This window comes from Ischnura elegans, chromosome 2, assembly GCF_921293095.1.
Source record: "Ischnura elegans chromosome 2, ioIscEleg1.1, whole genome shotgun sequence".
NCBI classification, from domain to species: domain Eukaryota; kingdom Metazoa; phylum Arthropoda; class Insecta; order Odonata; family Coenagrionidae; genus Ischnura; species Ischnura elegans.
The window spans coordinates 112,997,572-113,017,420 of NC_060247.1; the positions used below are offsets into that span (position 1 = coordinate 112,997,572).

At 40.8% G+C, this 19,849-nt stretch overlaps 1 long non-coding RNA gene across 1 annotated transcript in view; it reads left to right on the plus strand.

The window, feature by feature from the left end:
• The window catches only part of LOC124174122, a 132,177-nt gene extending 114,968 nt beyond the window's left edge, over positions 1 to 17,209 (plus strand). Inside the window, exon 3 of the long non-coding RNA XR_006868869.1 lies at positions 17,067 to 17,209. This is a non-coding gene — a long non-coding RNA (uncharacterized LOC124174122). The remainder of the gene's footprint in view (positions 1 to 17,066) is intronic.
• The last annotated feature ends 2,640 nt before the right edge of the window (positions 17,210 to 19,849 follow it).

Below are 19,849 nucleotides of genomic sequence, written 5' to 3' on the forward strand. Positions count from 1 at the left end.
CGGTGAAAGAGAACGAAGAAATCCCTAGGGCGAGTTGAGCGCAAGGTAGCTACGCACTCCGGGGTTTGAACACGACGGTGATGTTTGCTGAGAATCCCGCGAGATCGCGCGACGATTGTGCGTCGAAGGACCGGAAATGTCCCTGGAGACTCTGAGCTACCTGTCTGACAATTCACCGCGACTTCACTACCCGATGAACTTAAGTGCCGCGTGAATTGTGTGTTGCCTAATTATGTCGAACGCCATGGGCACTCCAACACATCAGCAACCGATGATTTCGTGGCAATAGTGGAATAAATGGCTGTTAACATCTATTCTTATGAATATCTAATGGGGAATATTTTGAAGGCGACAGTATTAAAGTTGTCGAATAAATAAATAAATAAATATTAAAAAGAAAACTGAAATTTCCGTTTATTCAGGACACGCCTCGTAATATAATGTGGAAGTTTGCCCCAGCAGTTTATTTAGAAATTAGCTTTATGTAACGTTTGAGTATAGGTAGTATTTTTGTGTTGCACCAATCGGTGATTCATTAATCAGTTTACTTGTATTTCTTTTGTCCATGAACGATGGGTAAAAATTCTAAATTCCACCAGAACATGCCGTTGTGAAATGGAAATTTGTCGCTTACTGTGGCTGGGAATTTTTTATATATATTTATCTATACCAGTTGATTTATCTTGACAAATCAGCCTATGTTGAATTAATTCCTTCTTTGATTGGATCTAACGGCAGTGTTCGTTAGACAAACTAATGTGTTCAGGTCGAACTAGCATGACAAGCCTATTAATTATTGGGGAAATGTTGGATGGGATTTTTTTTCTGGTGTCCGCATTGCAGTGGTTATCATAGTTTCCATATCGCCTGTCTTAGTCCGAGCTGCTCATTTTGCTGCATAAACGGACTTTGCTCGTCGAGTCGGTGCCATCAATGTAGCATATTGCCGGCCTCGGTGGCGGCGGGGTAACGTCCTCGCCTGCCAAACAAAAAGGTCGCGGGTTGGAGTCCCGCCTGGGTAGATTTCCACTATCCAGGGCATGGTTGTTCGTGTACGTTTAATTGTTAAATTTGTTGAATACCCCGGTATAAAATGGCCAATATGAGCTGTATTCGGTGGTTTGAGAATAAAATAAATAAATTAATTAAATAAATATGCCTCGGAAAATATGTAGATATGCATCTCTTTCCTCGGGGGGCCATATTTCTGCTACTTGTGAATCATGGCATACCACATGCCTAAAACGGTGTTCCTTTTACAATTACAATCAATCACATATTCGCAATTAAATTGGTAATGAGGTGTATAAAACACTTGTTCATTGTACAGCACTTTTTCCCGGGACACCTGAAATATAATACATCTTTTACTTCAAACATTGGTAACTTCAGCATTTAAGAAATACGGGATATATATCCTGGTGGCCTCAGAATATCGCTTTGTCTTAACTTGGGCTTAAATGTATGATGTATTATCGCGAGAGTATGCGGTGCAGGCCGTGCCGTCTGCTCCTCAGTATCAATCCAAGTAAAGAGATATTTCATCACCTCGTGGGTCCTAAAATTTCTCACATTCTTTTATTTTTAAATTTCACATGTCCTTTTACACATCAAAGGAATGCATAATTCGCAAGATATAAAATATGCAGAAAGTTTTACAATAGGTAGTATATATTCGCTTGCATGCATGCAAAGTCGGATGGATATGAATGGCGCGCTAACCATTGGATCTCATTTGGCAACTCGCAGTACTCCACCGAGATGCCCCGTCATTATTGTTCCTCTGTAATAACTAACTCATTTGGAGGAAGCTCGCATGGTTCAACGTACTGGCGTGGTCGCGAAGAACAAAGGATTTGTTCGGGGAGTTGCTACCTGCCGTGCGAGTTGGTGTTGACGAGGGGCGTTGAAAGACTTTGGCCAGTCCCCGAAGCGCGCTGCTGCCGCCTAACTGAGGAATTCGGGGATTCCTCACTTCAGTAACGCTGACAATGCCTTGAGGGTGTTGTCAGTGGGGACACCTCGACACCTCATGAATGTGTGTTGTGAATGTTTTGCTAATTTTACTGTGAAAATATACAACAGAAAGTGCCTAGAAAACTTAGGCGAACGATAGGTGTTGGGTATCTCAGGTACTACATTAGTAATTCATAAATTATTTGTTTAATTTTAATATTTCCTGTAATTCAACAGCATGGCTCCTTTTTAGTGATATAATATCTTGTTTGTGTAATTTATAAATACATTGTAGGCTACATTTTACATTGATTTTGTGCGAAATGGCAGGAATCTTTTATATTTTGCTATTGTAGCTGTATATTGACAAACATGCTATGAAAAAACAAGTACAAAAGGTGCCATCGTGTAGAATATTGACGTTATGAAAGCTATGATATAATTAAATTTATTGCATTCAACTTATATCCCTGCACTCATGTAATAAACAAGTTTTTTTCCTTCCCGCCAACAGCTGTGCGGGGTGACTCAGTTAAATCTCCAATAAAAATTGAAGTACGATCAAAAACAATTTAAATGAAAAAAAAATCATTCGTCACCTAAATAACGACAAAGTTGTTGAGCTCAAATACAAAAAATATTGAAGGGACAAGATGAAAAAAATAAGAAAATTATGCAACATTAACATAATTTGGGGTAACTGAGTTACCCCGCACAGTCACGGAAGGGTTAAGAATGATTATTTATTCACCCAAACTAACGACCTTCTCGCAATATCTTTTGTGGTCATTTTCATGTGAAAATATGGCACAACCCCCCTCATGTAAGTCACTCCTTTGTCTCATCTGCGGCCCTTTCCGCGGGCGTCCTTCGTCCGGCCATTTCCATGCTATACGCGTCTCTTCTTCCCCGTGTGTAGTGCGCCTGATGGCGCCTACGAGATAGTGAGAGTAATGGCTAGTAGGTACGTCGTTATTGCGACCTTAAGGGGTGCCATCGCCGCGGCAGCCGGTGGTGGCCACGTGGGAGAGGGCTGCTTTTGCTGAGGGCAGAGGAAGTACTTCAGGTGGAGCTTACATCCATCCCCTATGCGCCAGAAACGGCGTTCGGTCTGGGCGCCGATGGCGCTGTGTCTTCATTGCATTGCACAATATGACCGTTAAAAGGACGCTTGCTATGCTATCGACCTTTTTTTCGCGATGTGTTCGTGTAAAAGTTAAGGTATCGTCAGGAAATTTTCTCATACAGAAAGAGCACGTAACGTCGAGGTCAAGTGGATGGCTAGAAAGAAATGGGAAGACCTCACTTAAGCCGTTGCGCTGTAATGACGAGTCTAGCTCGACATGAACTTTCGATGCCAAAGCGCTCAATGACGAGTGTATCTCGTCATCGGATTTTCATAATTTTAGCGCTCTTTAAAGGAACAATATAATTATTTTGAAAGCTTAACAGTGTTAAAAACATTCATAGTATACAAAGAAACATGATACATTGAAAGGATTAAAAAGATTTTATTCGAGTGGCGATAGCTGTGTTCTCCATTTTTAATAATCACATTTTATTTCACGGTTTTACGATGATTACAAAATATCATTTCATTTTCTGTCATTTAAAAGAGAACCACAGACAAAATAAATAGAGAATAGGAGCACGATATTCAGAAAATTACTCGAAGTGGAAGGGATTAAATTATATGGAACAGGTAAAGAAGGATCCTAAAAGAAGGGTGATGTAGGCGTTAAAATATTAGGTGAGATGATAATTAAGTGTAATTCTATTTCAAACCATTCTTAGGATTTTTGATCAGTGATGATAATTGTGCGAACCATTTGGGTTATGATTATAAAGGGTTTAGTGCCTCCAATCGTATCGTCGGTCTGATGAAGTTAATTTGCTTATCCATGAAGCAAGTTATTATGACTGGTGAAAATTGATATTTGCATAAATTGTCGCACCAGGCGTTTCGTATCTATCTGCGAGAAATTACCGTGATGTTGGAGTAACTCAATGAACGTAGGGGAAGAGTATAGGGAAGGATTTCATAATGCCGTTCCCCCAAATGAACCCCATCAAGTCCTTGTTAAATAAATCGATCAATTCTATGTCCGTTTAAATTATAATTTGAATTGCAATCAGCTCATTTTTTATGCGAGAATATATGTTTCTAGATGTGCGTATAATTTCCCCCACCGTTTCAGCTCTTCACCATGGGGCCACATGGAAATATTTGGTAATAGCCCTCCCCTATATGAACCGCATCAAGATTTTGTTAAATATATATAGCTCAATTCATTAATTATGGTTTGATCATAATTTCTAATAGATTGATATAAAGCCTAAGCATTTTCATCATTGAAGCATTTGTATTGTTTGTTGTAGGCATGAGCAGCATTGTTTGGTTTTTGTCACTACTTGTCATTTTTAGTGCTCACTACTGTTAAATTGTGTCCCTGATTTCTTGCGAAAGTCTTGTTTGAATTGCAATCAGCTCATTTTTTTCGGCGAGAATATATATTTATAGATGTGCATATAATTTCTCCCACCGTTTCAGCAGCTCACCACGGGAGAGGGACGGGGGTAGGGAAAGGATTCCATAATACCCTTCCCCCCATATGAACCCCATCGCCACCGCAGTACGACCTCCTTAAACGAGAATTTCAACCACCGCGCAAATATATCACCTCTTCCGTAATCCCCTTCCCTTAACTCCCCCTTTCAGCTCCCCCAACCCCCTTCATTCATCCCCTTCTTCCTAACCCTTCCCCCCTTCCCAACTCCTGTCGTAAATTCTGAAATATCTCCTTCCCCCCCTATGACTCAAGTGCTTCCTTCTCCTCCTCTCTTTTCAATGCGGTGCTCACTGCCACGTCAGCCCTTCTTTTCAACCTTATTCCTCTCTCTCTCCTCTTTTAAATTTTCATTCCGCCCTTCTTCGAGGATATCGAGTGGGAAAACTTGCTGAAATATTTGTTTTCTTCCTCCAGCTTAAAGTGGAGACACGGCTCGCAAATCATCGGATCGCTCGCTACGAGCCTTTCACGTCACAACTAAACTTCGTCGGGTGGTGGTGATAGGACAGTTATGGATTATTGATAGAGCTAACAATAGCACTTTGTTTTTGGAAGGTGAAAGCATTTTTTATGCGCTGTGGAATCATTTGGGACAATGAATGCAGCAGAGAAATCTACTGTGAATGAAGACTTTTGTAATATGGTGCTACAGAAGAATGATTGAGATCAAACGAATTGATCAAGTAAGTAATGAGGAAACCTTGAGAAGATTAAGAGAGAGATTAAGCATCGTTTAAAACTTAAGATGAAGGAAGAAAAGCCTAATCGGCCGATATGGAGGCACATTGATCTGACGAAGGCAATCGTCGAGGGATAAGTGGATGGTAAGAACAGAATAGGAAGACCTTGATTGAAATATACAAGACAAGTAAAAAGGGATCGAAAGGGAAGGATTATGCAGGTATTAAAATATTAGCTGAGAGGAGCATTGAGTAGAATTCTGATTCAAACCAACCTTTGACCAGTGATAATGATGCCGAGAATCATTTGGAGGAATGTTTTGGAATTGTTTTCAGCCTCTAATCGTATCGGCGGTCTGATGAGGTAAATTGGCTTATCCAGGAAGCAAGTTATCATGAGATGGCAGGTAAGAATTGATATTTGCATAAATTATTGCTCCACACGATTCTTAGCTGTCTCCGAGAATACTTCCGAAGGTGGAATACATTCCTTTGGGAGCCGAGTCATCTCATGGCAACGTAATCCATGCCTTGATCAGTGAAAGATTTCGCTCATCAAGTGAGATGGCGAATCGTATGTCTGACACATTTTCAGAAAGAAATGTTACTAATTATTTTTGACCCACGGATTTTGAAGAAAGGTGCTATTTAATTACTTCTTGTATTAATTTCACGTGATGGTTTTCACAGGATGTGAATGGAAGTTCATGTCACCCATTTAATTTTGGTGATCATATTGGAAACGGTTTGTACAAGTGAAAAATACTGGAGAGCTATGCCGAGGAATATATGATTATCAAAGGATTCAGGCTTGAAATTGCCAGTAGTAATCTGTAATAGAATTACTGGCGAACTTTTATGTGAAATTTAACCAGCACATAACGCGTTACAACTCATAGAATCATCATCTGGTGAAAGATAATTTAATCGTCTAAGAACGCAAATATAATTACCATTCGCCATTCATCCATTCCCCCATCAATAGAAATCGTTTTATACCTGTATTTTTGCTCAATCATATTTTCATACACCTCCTGGTGGCTCTATAACTAGAAACGTCCTTTGTACGCCCATTACTCGTAATTCTAGGAGGGGGAAATTAACGTTGTTAAATAAATAACTTTATCATGCTAAAGAGTAGAAATTAAAGAGCTGTCCTGTATCTGAAGGAGTTTTGAAGAACAGAGTCTTAAATTAGACGTTGTCGACCCTGTGGAACTAGTTAATGGAAGAAATTAACTAAAGTTTCTACCTTGATGGCAGTTATATTCCACGCATATGCTGGGAAGTATTTGTGAGGGTAATGAATTGTTGTCATCAGCATAGTTATGCTTAGCAAACTAGTCGAAAATGAGAATCTTCGGGGGATTTGGATAAAGCTTAAACTGTGTTGGCTTTAATAGCAGTGGCAATGTTTCGCGCTCTACAGAAGGACTAAGGAGTTTACTGAAGTAACTTCAAACCACGTTGAAAGCATCCAATATGCGCCTTTCTAAGTGACTAAACGGATTTTTCTAATTGCGTAGCTTTGTCAACACGGATAAAAACCTAGCGTATGGAACCTCTGTAAAGTGAAATGTTTTATACAGAAAGGAAATTAATGCATTCATTTATGAAAGACAATATGGATCCAAGATGGCGATTTTATGGAAGTATATGGAATTAGAAGTTGTAAAAGAAATTTTCTATACTGGGAAATATGAGCCCCGGATATTGAATGCCATAAGAGGTAAATCACGAGAACGACAGATTGAAAAAAACATTTTTTAGAATGGAAATATTCCTTTCCTGACTACCTAGAAAATAAGGCCAGTTGTATTCTCGCTGTGTGTATTCTAAATGCTATTCTCCGAATACAATTGATATATTATTACGAGAAAAATGGCGGAGCAGTATATACTTGAATATTGAGAAATATATCGCTTGAGGATTCTGTAGGCGCTAGAAACATTAGCAACTAAGTTTGGCATTGGGATAATAAGGTAAAGCAGATAGGTAGCCCACGTGATAGTATCGTTTAAAAAGTAGGGATGGACGGATCCAGGATTTTTTTCGGATCCGGATTCGGATCGTATCCTTGATTTTCGGAGCCGGATCTTTCGGTTCGGATATTTTCGGATTCAAATGCTTTTTCAAATTCCTGACGCTGAGATTCTCCCGATGATTGTTCAATCTCTTGGGAAGAGTCACACTGTACGCCAGTCGAATTTTTCTATTTTTATATTCCACGGCTGAAATTCCCCTACGTAACCTCTGCGAGTGCTTTCAGACAAAACGGTTCATGAGTAGGACAAGAATCGCATGCGACGGCGCATTCGAAGATAGAGTCGATACTCTTTCCACCCTTATAGGGCGATGCATTCACTGAAGCTATTATTTAAAATATCGGATCCAGATCCGATGTCTTCCTCGACTTTGGATCCGATGTATCCGATGAAGGGTAATATCCGCGGATATTTGTATCCGATCCGACCATCCCTAGTAAAAAATACTGTCGGAATGGAAGTGGGAACCCCTACCAACTATATCTTCCCAGAAAACAGAGTACAGCCAAATGAACCTCGGAAACTCATCGAACGGGACTCGTCCGCAAGTGGCGGTGTCGTTCGCAGCAGTGATGTTGGCCGTCTACATGCAAAATCCTTCTCGAGACATTATTATCAGCGGGAGCATCTAAGAAAGAAGAAAAGAAGACAAAGAAGATGAAAAAGGAGAAGTCAGCAATGAATGTGGGGAAATGGGATGTGAAAACAATGATGAGGGCGGGTAATCTAGAAAATATAACAAGAGGAATGAATACAATGCGAGCAGATCTTTGGGGACTTGGTATGATGAGATGGTGGGATATTGGGGACTTCTAAGTGATGGATTAATATTTATGTGTAGGGATGGGGAGAAAAGTCAACGAGGGGGAGCTTTAGTATTAAACGGGAAGCTGGGTAAGGTGGTGGTAGGTGAGGAGAATAGTGACGTTCAGCGGATATATGGGGATACATAAACAGGGGATAAGCTATCATGTAAGTGTTTCATTAGCATTTTTCTGGAAGAAATTGTGGCGCGCCCACCAACCTTGTGAAAGTTCAAGACTACATGTACATTAGGACATGATTGGGAGGAGGAGGTAGATGATATGAATGAACAGCTCTAGGAAATAATCAAGGAAATTCCGAATAAGAGAAATCTAGAAGTGATGTGGGTTTGGGCGCCTCAGTCGGGGAAGGGAGGGATGGAAACGAAATGGGGTAATTTGGATAAGGAATGCAAAAGAATAGGGGAGAGAAAGAAGTCAATATTTGCGATAGAAACAAGTGAAACACATGATCTGATAGACCAAGCATTTTTTTATATCTTGAGTAGTTTTGGCAGCGGAAAAATGAGATATACCTGCAATTTTCGGGTGCGACTGAGCTGTTCTGATGGATCTTGTCTGGCTAGATTTGTTTATTATCCAAGAGAAAAATGACGTTAAGCAAAGAGAAATCCCTGGGTTAATATAATTGATGCCGACGCTTGTATAGTGCGGTATAGTGCGGTAAATTTTCATGAAAACCTATTTTCCTAACTTTAAATTTACAGAGACTGCAAGTTCACAATCCTCGCAATAGCACGTCATTATCGTTGAATAGAGGCGAAATTAATTTACATTCGCTATTTTTGAGTCCATAATGTTACATTGAAGGTATATGATATTTTGTATTTGGTTGAAGTCCGTGTTGATCGTCATCGCTGTAAGTTAGTGTTATGTTTTCATGTTCTGAGTTGATAATTTTAATCTTGCTACCCGCGCCAGCCTGCGAGCGACACGCTTTAATTAAAAAACTTTGAGACCTTGCATTCTCGTGAATTAAAGCAGTATGGAATGAATATGAATTTTGTGAAGAGAGTTTTTGAGTTAATGGCCTGATGAATTCCAAGCAATATTTCGATGACATTGAGTGCTGGTTCTTACAACCATTAAGGCTATGACATGGCTTTCCAGGATATATGGCTCATATTAATTTGAATAGCTAGAGCAGCGAGGGAAAGTATCCTTTACGTGTGAAAAGAGCCGTGGAATCTCATTGATGGATAAATTATTCGAATAGCGTGTGAAGATTAAAAGAAGCAATTTTATCTTAAAATCAATTCGGGCATTGAAATTCGAAATCTCAATTTTTAAAAATATTCGGTAGAGAGAAGAATAATGTAGGTCAATGACAGCTCTCGGAAAAAGGTAAATATAAGTATTAAATATATTAGGTAGATAGATTTGGCTAAGGTAGTTTATATCAGCCACGACAAACCAGTTTTATTAATGGCCCTGTCCCGTTTAGCATAATTTTTTCATCTCGGCAAGGAAGACATAAGGAAACAATTCATCAGATGCTACACATTGAGCGTGTTTCTCTATAGAAGCGAGACTTGGACTTTGAGAGCCGCAGAGAAGTCAAAGAGTGGAAGCATTTGAAATGCGGTGCTACCGAATGCTCCTCGGAAATAATTTCCACTCATTCTTTTTAAGCTGAGTCCGGAATGAAACACGCCGCAAGATCACAAACGGAGAGTAACGAAAAGAAAAACTTTGTAATTACACATGGATTTTAGATGAAGATTCACCTGATGATGACGTGCCAAGTCGAAACCTAGGTGTTTCATTAATAATACATTTTTGTGAAATCACAAAGAATTACTTTTCATTATTTTAAGTCGATTCCATATAGTGATTTCTCGAGACAACGAAGATACAGAGGCGGTGGAAGAAAGAATAATGGTCAAAGTTTCCCATGATCGACCTCATTTCTCGTGATGGCGACATTCCAGAGATGACACTTTGATTTTATGTGAAGAAAAAATAATCACCTCTTTCTCTCTCTTATATTTTTTTGCCAAGGCTTTTTTCCATAATGAAGCATCTTCTATTTTCACCTTAGGTCTACGTGTTTGCCTCTGCTGCCTCGGAGATCTCATTTCATTTTCCTTCTCTCTCTCGCGCGCGCGCCCCCCTCCTTTCAGAGCAGAAACTTGCGATGAATCATTTGGCCCATTGTGGCGAGCATCTTCTCGGAATGGGTGGCATTCCAAGCGACTTATTTTTTCCCGTCTCCCTCCTCTGCTCCATGCGACGATAAATCCTGGCGATATTTTCCTGAAAGGATTCCTTCTTCTTCTTATTCGTCGGCGAGTTGGTGAGTGTTCCTCCCTCACTTCCTCACTTGAATGAAGTTTGTGCATTTGCATTCGAGTGTTGATTCCAGGGAGTGGTGCACTCGTCGTCGCATTTCAAAATCCTCCTTAAAGTATGCATCTTTTATAGCACAAGTACCATTCGTTTCCTTATGAGAGTTCCTCCCTCTGCAATTTATTACGTGAATGTGAAATCTTTGCTAAAATATATGGATATTTTTTATAGAGGCTATTATTAATTGAATTTTACCCGCACACCACTTTCAATTATGATTCGCTTGATATTGAAGTTTTTGGTCAACGGCCAATCCATGGTTGAATGACAAACTGAAACTCTTATCAGTGGAACAATTTTTTTGAATGATTATTTTCCTAATGAAGCATCGCCAGGGCATAAGGTCTGTTAATTATTTTATTTAGGAATTTCTAAGTTAGCCTAATTAATGTCTAAATTCCTTGGAGGCTACCTTACTTCCCCGGAAGGAAATAATTATATGTATGAACGTATGTGTTGAGAGAATAAATATTATTATTCGGTGGAATTCTATTAGTGTAATTTTAAAAGTTTCGTTCATAATAAATAAATACTTGCCTCAGGACAAAGCTTGGATTTATTTTTCACTTCATTAGGGCATAGGCTCAATCATAACACAATTGCCGTGGTGAAATTGAAAATATCGAAAAAATATATGTTAAACAAAAAATAACAGTGCGAGCATATGCCCTGAAGAAACTTTAAAAATAATACGTAACGTTGGCCTGAGGCATGTTTTTTATTTGGCCGAGCCCTCTGTCTTAAGAAAAGAAATATGAATAAAGAATTGGTCGATGAAACCAAAACATTTATTCACCCGTAAGTGTGATTGAAAAATTAAGAATGATTGAAAATAATTTGCCCCCGTACCCTGAATCTGTGTAATTGTCATGCTTTTGGCGTAGTTCGGTTTGAGTTCTACCCTTGCTTATCGAAACCAACCTTCGGGTTGCACTTCTGTTAGGGTGAGTGAATGTGGAGTTTGGGTTTGTGTGTTTGCAAGAGTGCTGACTTCGCACCCAATTGGTCCAGGTTCAAACCCCGACGGTGGCAGAGATTTTCAGAGGATGCCCGATCCCTGCTTGAGTCCCTTGTGGAGGGCACTTCATGTGCAGCACTCCGTACGTCGGATGAGACGTAAAACCTTTATTAAGGGCAGGCTAATGCCGACGCCGGGTTTCTCTCCACCCTTCCTTACCTACCCTTCCCTCGTGGCGTAGATGACCTTAACTCTCGGTCGCCTTCTCCAAATACCATACCATATATGAGTGAATATTCGGAAAACATATTAACTTCCCTCTCTATAATGTTCGTGTTGATGCATATACTTTACGGCATCTGCATCGATTTTTACCCGACGCTTTTAAAGAACTTGAGGCCATTAAATTGCTCTCAGGGGCTTATGCGCTTACAAGATTTACGGAATGCGATGCAGGACTAGGAAAGCAGCGTGATATTTTATCGCCAAAAGAAAATCACAATTTACATAAAATGTAATGCATATAATTCTCTAATGCATGCAATCCATTAATGCATATAATTCTTAACGAATGAAATTAAGGGTATCGATTCTGCCGCCCTTCACACTCGCTCGCAGCGCCGCCGTCGTCTCGAAGATGAATTGCAATTACGAGTCATGAGTCGGTGCTAGGGATTTACCTGTTCGCTACGAGGCGTTCTCCAATTAAACCTCCTCCCACGTATCCTTCCACAACATTCCACCCCCCTCCCCCACATGCATATTCTGATTGTTTAACCCCTGGTCCCACCCTCGTGAAGACCCCTGTGTGCAATATGTGCTCTCGGATGGGGACGCTTTCTAACTTTCGGTGAAGTGATACGTTTTTGGGGGGCTCTCTCCATCCCCCTCCTCAACATGACTTGGGTTCCGCATAATGGTGTGGGCAGATTCGAGGGGAGGGGGATGCTCTTCAACGCAATACCTCTCCTTTGCCGTGGGGTGGTGGCTGTTCTCGGTGGTCGCCATGGAGGCCGTACGCGCGATGCAATTTGATATTCATTCGGCGGAGGCGCTTTCAAGGAGTCCCATCCCTTGGTTTCAGTTTTTCGCGACCGGTCGAAGGGGCGATGGCATAAAGGCTTTTTTTTGGGCCGTAAAAATATTGAGCGGTCGATCCGGCGCACCTGACCCTCTTGATATTCCTTTGCCCCTGAAAAAAAACGCACGAGAGATGCATTTGCGTGCAGTTTCGTTGTGGAAACGGAAATCACATTTGAACTCTCACGCATGTTTATAATTCAGATCACCTCCAATCGTCCCTCGACGATTGTCTTTATGAGGCCATTTTGCCTCAAGATATTTTCGATTTTTTTCTGTCTTCTACTTAAGGAAGAACTTTATCTCTATTGAAAGTGATAATTTTTCTATGAAATTTTTTTCTCAAAAATGTTAGCATCATCGATCGGTTAAATTTTGCGCACAACAATTGAAGCTGAAGTGGAAGCAACTCGAGTGAGATGGGAAGATAGCGAATGCATGACTTTTTGTTGACACTATGCTTTCCCAAGGTTCACACTAGGCTTTTATCCTTCTCCTCATTGAATTTCCTCAATGCATCTCATCATTTCCTCATCCTTCTATTACTTCGTTTTCCTCAATAAAACTGGACGTTTTGAATGATGCCTATTACTCGAAGTAGAACTTCGATTAATTTAGTTGAAATATGGACGCGATTATCTGTTTTCTAAACGCCCTATCTTTTCCTTCTCTACCCCTTCTTGTTCGCTCGCTATAGAGTGAACTTGGGGAATTAATTTTTTTCAACCATTTGACGGCCGTAGAAGGTGAATTAATTTATATTCCTCATTGCGTACTATGGACCAATTTGGTCTTCATCATTCATCTGTTGCACCAAATTTTGTAATCCTTCACTCTTGATTTCTCCGCTGTAGAAATGTAAATCAAATTTAAGCCCTCGCGCAAATTTATGAGTTAGAAAATAGCTAACCGTCAAATGTTGACGAAAATTTCGAGTATAGATAAAGCGTCCATGTTTTAACAAAATTCAACGAAATTAATATCAGCGAACGGAGACATTCTCTTCAGATTAATTCTACCCTGTGTAACGGGCATTATTTAAAATATCTGATGACACCAGAAATATCCTCAGAATTCTACTTCAATGGCAATTGCATTCCGCGCTTTTGCTGGAAAGAATGCGTAGGGATAATGAATTCATGTCATCAGCATAGGTATGTTAAGCAAACTATTAGAAGGAAGGAATCTTCTGTGAATTTGGATAAAGCTTAACTGTGTTAGCTTTAGTAGGAGTGGAAATATTTCCCATTCTCCCGAAGAACTAAAGTGTTTACTGAAGATGTTTCAAACCAAGTTGAAAGCATCCAATGTGCGCGTTTCTGAGTCACTGCACTGATTTTGCTACTTGGATTGATTTGACAACATCGATAAATACCTCTTTAAAAAGCTTACTAGCCCATGGAATGTCTCTAAAGTGACATGATTCATGCGGAAAGAAAAGTACTGCATTCATTTATTAAAGACAATATGTATCCTACATGGCCATTTAGTGGAGCTATGTGGAACTAGAAGTCGAGAAAAAGTTATTCTGCCGTGAGAAACATGAGCACTGGATGTTAAATGCCGTAAGAGTTAAACCACCAGATCGGCAGATTGAAAAAATATTGTGTTTGGAAACATTCCTTTACTGTCTGCCTGGAAAATAAGGCCAGCTGTATTTTTTCGATGAGCACTCAGAATTTTATTATCCGAATATCATTGAGACATTATTACTGGGAAATGGCGGAGCGGTAAATATTCAAATATTGTAAAAGTGTCATCAGCATTCGTATGCTGAGCAAACTAGTTTAGGGAAGGAATCTTCTGTGTGTTTGGATGGAGCTTAAGCTGTGTGAGCCTAAGATGCTTTAGTAGTGGGGATAATGTGTCGCATGTCTCTTTGTTTAATTTTGCATGCTCGTTTCCCATTTCTAAATTTATGTATTATTGTACTTCTTGCTGTAGTTCACTGGCCACGTTAATGTAATCTCCAGGATTCACACCTTTTCGGATGTGCCCTGCTCTCAGTAGTAGAGATGCGTAGGAAGCCATTATAATATGGCTGAGCTAATGTATATATTGATCGGTGATCGTCTCTTGCGTTTGCGTTTTGCGCAAGGTTGTCTTTATTTTTGGTAATTGTGGTGAAGAATATTGCATCTCTGATGTTTTTCTGTCTCATAGACGAAGGCATACATCATTAAAATTGCTCGTTGAAATCCCATCTGCGTTACCATTCATTTTCCTGTATCCTGGAATGCCGGCAACTTATTGTAGAACGCGCTATGTGGGTTGCAGACATTGTGATTCCATCAGAAGCTTACTCGCGCTGAATATCAGGGGATGGAATCACAGCCGATGCACTTGATTGTATTCCTTAAGACCTCGAATGCTGTGGTCATTGTGCGTGAGACGGGATCGTGAGTTCAATTTCGAGTTTTTCGAGTTTCAATTCCGAATGAATTTCTCATCGTGAATATGTACTTCTCTCTTAAATAGTTTCTCTGCCGTAAGACCAGCCTTATTTCACAAACTGAAGAATAATAATTATATTTTTTATTTTATCATTTTTTGTTTTAGGTCACTCTTTATTCCTATAATAACTGATTACTGTTTACAACACACTGCCAACTTTATCGACCTATTTGTTCGCTTCATGCAATTGCGCGTACGGCAGCAATTTTTCATACACAAGGTTGAGTATACGACGTCATTTGCGCGTTTATTGCACTTTCTTAACAATTGCGCGCTAAAATCGCATGAAGAGCATATTTTTGAACTGAAATTACAAATATGAACCCCGGATAAAGCACGACCGTTTAAATACACCCCAGTTAAACGTTACATCTCACAACATGGCCTAATTTGGTCATTGTATCGTTCGCGTAGTATTAAATACTACAATCGAGGTCGTTTCGAAACCGCCGATAAAAAACCGAAAAATAATCAATTTATATCAATTTCGAGTTCTCTTGGTGACATGGACAACGATATCATGTGACAGTTTCGGAGCTACCTCTAATAAATATGACTATTATAGGTTATTGCCGAGTTAAAAACAAATTGTCATCGAAATGCTAGTGTCCGTAGTACCAAAGTCATTTAAGCGAGGATAACCCTTACGGTAAGGATAATTAGAGAGCGGGTGACGTCACGAAATTGGTTCCAACATACCTCGAGCATCTCCACGGAAACGTGGTGTTGTGTCACATGACTTGAATACGATTACCGAATTGTACACCATTGCTGTGCATTTGGGCGCCTAGAAAAATATATCCTGGGTTAGCTCAGTGGTCTTTCATTCGTGAGTAAAGGAAAAAAAATATTTTATAATATGTTGTAAGCCATTTAGATTTGTGCCTGATCATATGTTCCGGGCACATTGATGTGTGAATTTCCCACGTCACGCGATAATTATGATGAGTGGACCTAATTACCGTTGAGGATGCTTGCTAGGTGGGAGAGCTAGCCGTCTTTTACTTTCACCCTCATTCGAAGGGATGACCGCTAGATATCTCTTCCGCTGGGGGTAGTTAATGAATTTATCATATGAGATCGTAGTCCTACGTCTTGAGGTGAAATCGAGATAAATTGATTATTGGCGCCTGTGAACTCGGCAAAATAGCATACTACAATAAAGAATGCCATGCTTAGTCCAAGGGCATAAAGTCTTCGTCACAACGATTAAAATTAGCATAACTTGACGTAATATCACCTAGTCTTAGAAGTGAAATATTCCACCAATCACTGCTTAGACCGTGTGTAAAGCATGAAATATGTTTAAGACAACTTCGATAGCTCATGACTGTCGATATACATTATTACCATCCCTTTTGCTGACTACTCTTAAGGGAAATTAGTGTTTCCCTCCACTAATGACATTTCTCTGTTGAGTTGAGCCGCTTTCAGTTTTTGTGGACCAATGCACGCTAATTTTGGAGTTTTCAATTCCTCATTTACACCTTTTTTAGTCAAGTTCGCATGAATTATCATGAGGAAAAATTCCCCTGGGCCTTTGGATACCCGGGACACCGCACAGACCACTATGCTATTCAGGTAATTTGATTCCCATGGCAATTTTACTGATGCTCATAGTACTAGATGTCAGTCCCTCGCGGTCCATCAAGGATGGTAATGCGAGGGAGAAAGGCTTCAATGAAGCCACAACCGATTCATGCCTACAATCTAGCATATAATACCATGAGCCTCGGTATTATTGCCTACTGAGTAGGGAATTCGAGAACATGGAAAGCCTAATGGTCTGCGCAGTGGCTCGGAAAGCCAAAGATCTGTAGTTCGATCACCAGTTCAGGGAAATGTATTTCCAGGCAATTCATGTGATTTTCTCAAGGTAATTCAAGGTCATTTCATATTCACAACAATTTAAAATTAATGGAAATTTCAAATTCGCATGGCAATTTTAAACGTGAACGGCAGGAATGAAATTTGCATTATTCGTTATACATGACACGTTCACGCGGCTGGATTGAAATGTTACTCAAGTCAAGTTGTAGTGAACAAGGCCGCTTGAAAATCGTCTTGAAAATCTTTTGACTCACAGTACCAATGAATTCTTTCTTGTTCCGTTGGATTGTCTAATGAGAGTACTATTCCGTCCGTTTCAGTTGCTGACCACCCTGGCCTCCGACCTGGACCACATGCGCACGGATCTGCGCCTCACTCCGCCGCCCCCGTTCGACGAGGGGGCTGGGGGTCGGCGGCGGCGGAGGCGTCGGCGGCGGAGGAAACGCCGGAGGCCCCCGGGGACGGGAGTTGGGGGCGGAGAGGTGGGGGAAGAGGAGGGGGAGGAGGGAGGGGGGGAGGCGATGGGGGAGTGGGAGCCCTTGGAGGAGGACGCGGGTCTGTCGACGGACAGCAGCCAAGGTGACGACGACAACGACAGGTGGGTATGCACGCGCCCCGCACGTCGATGCACTTCTCGCGAGGCTGTCGAAAGAAATAAAAATGAATGTTACTCACAATTTTCCACGCATACACAAATTTTATAGCTACGGGAAAGGTAGCATTTATTGAGAAAGGTATTATGTAGCAGGATGAACCTAGAGCTGAGGAAGAGAATCGTGAAATGATATATGTGGAGTGTTGTGTTATATGGATGCGAAACGTGGACCTCGGGAAGAAGATATGGAGATAATTATAATGATAGGATCAACGCTTTTGAGATGTGGGTGTGGAGGAGGCTGGTGAGAGTGAAATGGGTGGATAAATTGAGGAATGGGGAGGTGCTGGAAGGAATTGGGGAGGAAAGAACATTATTGAGAACTGCACTCAAGAGAAAGGGGAATCGGATGGGGCATATTTTAAGAGGGAAAGGGATTTTAAATACAGAAGTGGAGGGAACAGTGGAAAGAGAAAAGAGAAGTGGATGATGACGGCTGAATATGACAGTCGCGGTGAGGTTAGGGAGAAGCTACAGGGAAACTAAAGGGGAGGCCTTGGAAAGAATGAGGTGTAGATTTGAGACTTTGGTGTTTTGGACGTGGCAGTGAAAAGCAGAAAACAAGTCGATGAACATGACTGACTTTTTTACCTGTAGTACCTAATATTTAAAGTAGTACCTACTTTACATTTTCTATACTAACAACGTATTAACATGCTCATTATTATGTACTATACGTCAATGTCAGCAGTGTATACATCATATGAAAGTTGCCTAAACACAGGTACTCTTTCGACGCAACTTCGCTTGCAATCATGGCATCTCTTGTTTAAATTCGTTTAAGTTGTTAGCAATACATCTATCTTTATCTATAATGTGATTTTGCTACACATCGCGAGGCAGGTGTGAGACTCAAGACGAATGTAGTTGGGGAGAAATTTGAGCAGGTAAAGTAATTTGTCTGTCTATCACGAAATTTTTCCCTTACATCCACCTCCTTGGACTGCTTTGCCATGGATACAAAGTCAGGGAAAAGTTTTAGAATTTGGACTGAAAATCAGGGCAGAGTCAGGCTTACTCTCTATCATTCTATTTAAAAATCCTATTCTCTTCCTTCCTTTCCCTCATTCACCCAGCATTCTACCCTCGAACACCGTTTTCAACATCCTATACCCGCAAAGAACTGTCTCAAACCATACCATCTGTCTCCTCCGTATCTCATGTAGAAGCTGCCGCTCCTCGCCCACCATGCCCAGCACTTCGTCGTTCCTCCTCCTCTCCGTCCACTTCACCTTTTTCATCCTCCGCCACAGCCACGTCTCGAATGCCTCTAGTATTCTCTCGCCCTCCTTACTAACATGTAATGCGAAAATAAATATCTCTCCTTTTCTGTGATGAGGCTGGGTGGCGTCTCAAGGACGCCTTTATGTAATGATGAACACGCTGCGGTTATGACCGACCGAGATGGAAGGGAATAGTATCTGCCATTGGAATAGACGCGGTTGCAGATTTCATAACCCGCTAAATCAACCGTTGGTGGCGATTTCAGGGACGATTTTCCAAGGTGATGACATCCTGCTATCGAGACGGCTCAGGTCGGCCATCATCTAACTGTGGATGAGGACTGTGGGGTGTTGGACTGACCGACATGTCTTGAGTTTCGAAACTGTTCTGTATGTATAGATTTTCGCTCGTTTTTTATTTTTAAGCTCACCCTCTCTCTATCCCACCTTCTCGCGCGGAGTTACTGGCCGCTGACATGCATTCACTAAGCCGGGTTGGGGTGGGGTTGCAGGGTGTATCTGCACCCTCCGAAATTTTTTCAATATGGCGACCACCCGCGATGTATCTGCTGAGAAGACTAATAACCCATGGACAACTCTCCTCTGACTCCCCATTTTTCGATATTGTGATAGATTAAAATAAACTTTAGATTTTTTTTACCTCTTGATAATGAACTGAAAATTTGGAAACCGATATTTTAAATAAATACTCTGTGGAATGTTAATAGTTCATTTTTGAACCTATCATGTCAACTTTTCACGAAGTGAACTCGCAAACCATTGATTTGATTTCGATATAGCAACATTTCTTAAAATTATGACTGCTACGAACGATGAATTTTTTACTTGGCCACATTATGAGGTGTGGTGGCCTGATGGAAAAATTCGTAGAAGGACAGGTGGAAGGGAAGAAGGGCAAGGGACGGCCCCGAATGAGTTACAGAGGATAGGTTATAGAGAATTTAAAATCGCGGTCTTCGGTGGTATAGTGGTTGTATTTCCGCCTGTCACGCTGAAGACCGGGCTTTGATTCCCAGTCAAGAAAATATTTTTCCGGCCTCAGTTGCGGTGGGGTAAAGTCCTTGGCTGCCAAACAAAATGTCGCAGGTTCGAGTCCCACCTGCATAGGTTGCCTCTTTCCAGGATATCGATGTTTGTGTACGTGTAAATGTCAACATGTTGAAAATAGTGTAAACCGCACGACCGAAGTATAGACCAGTGAGAT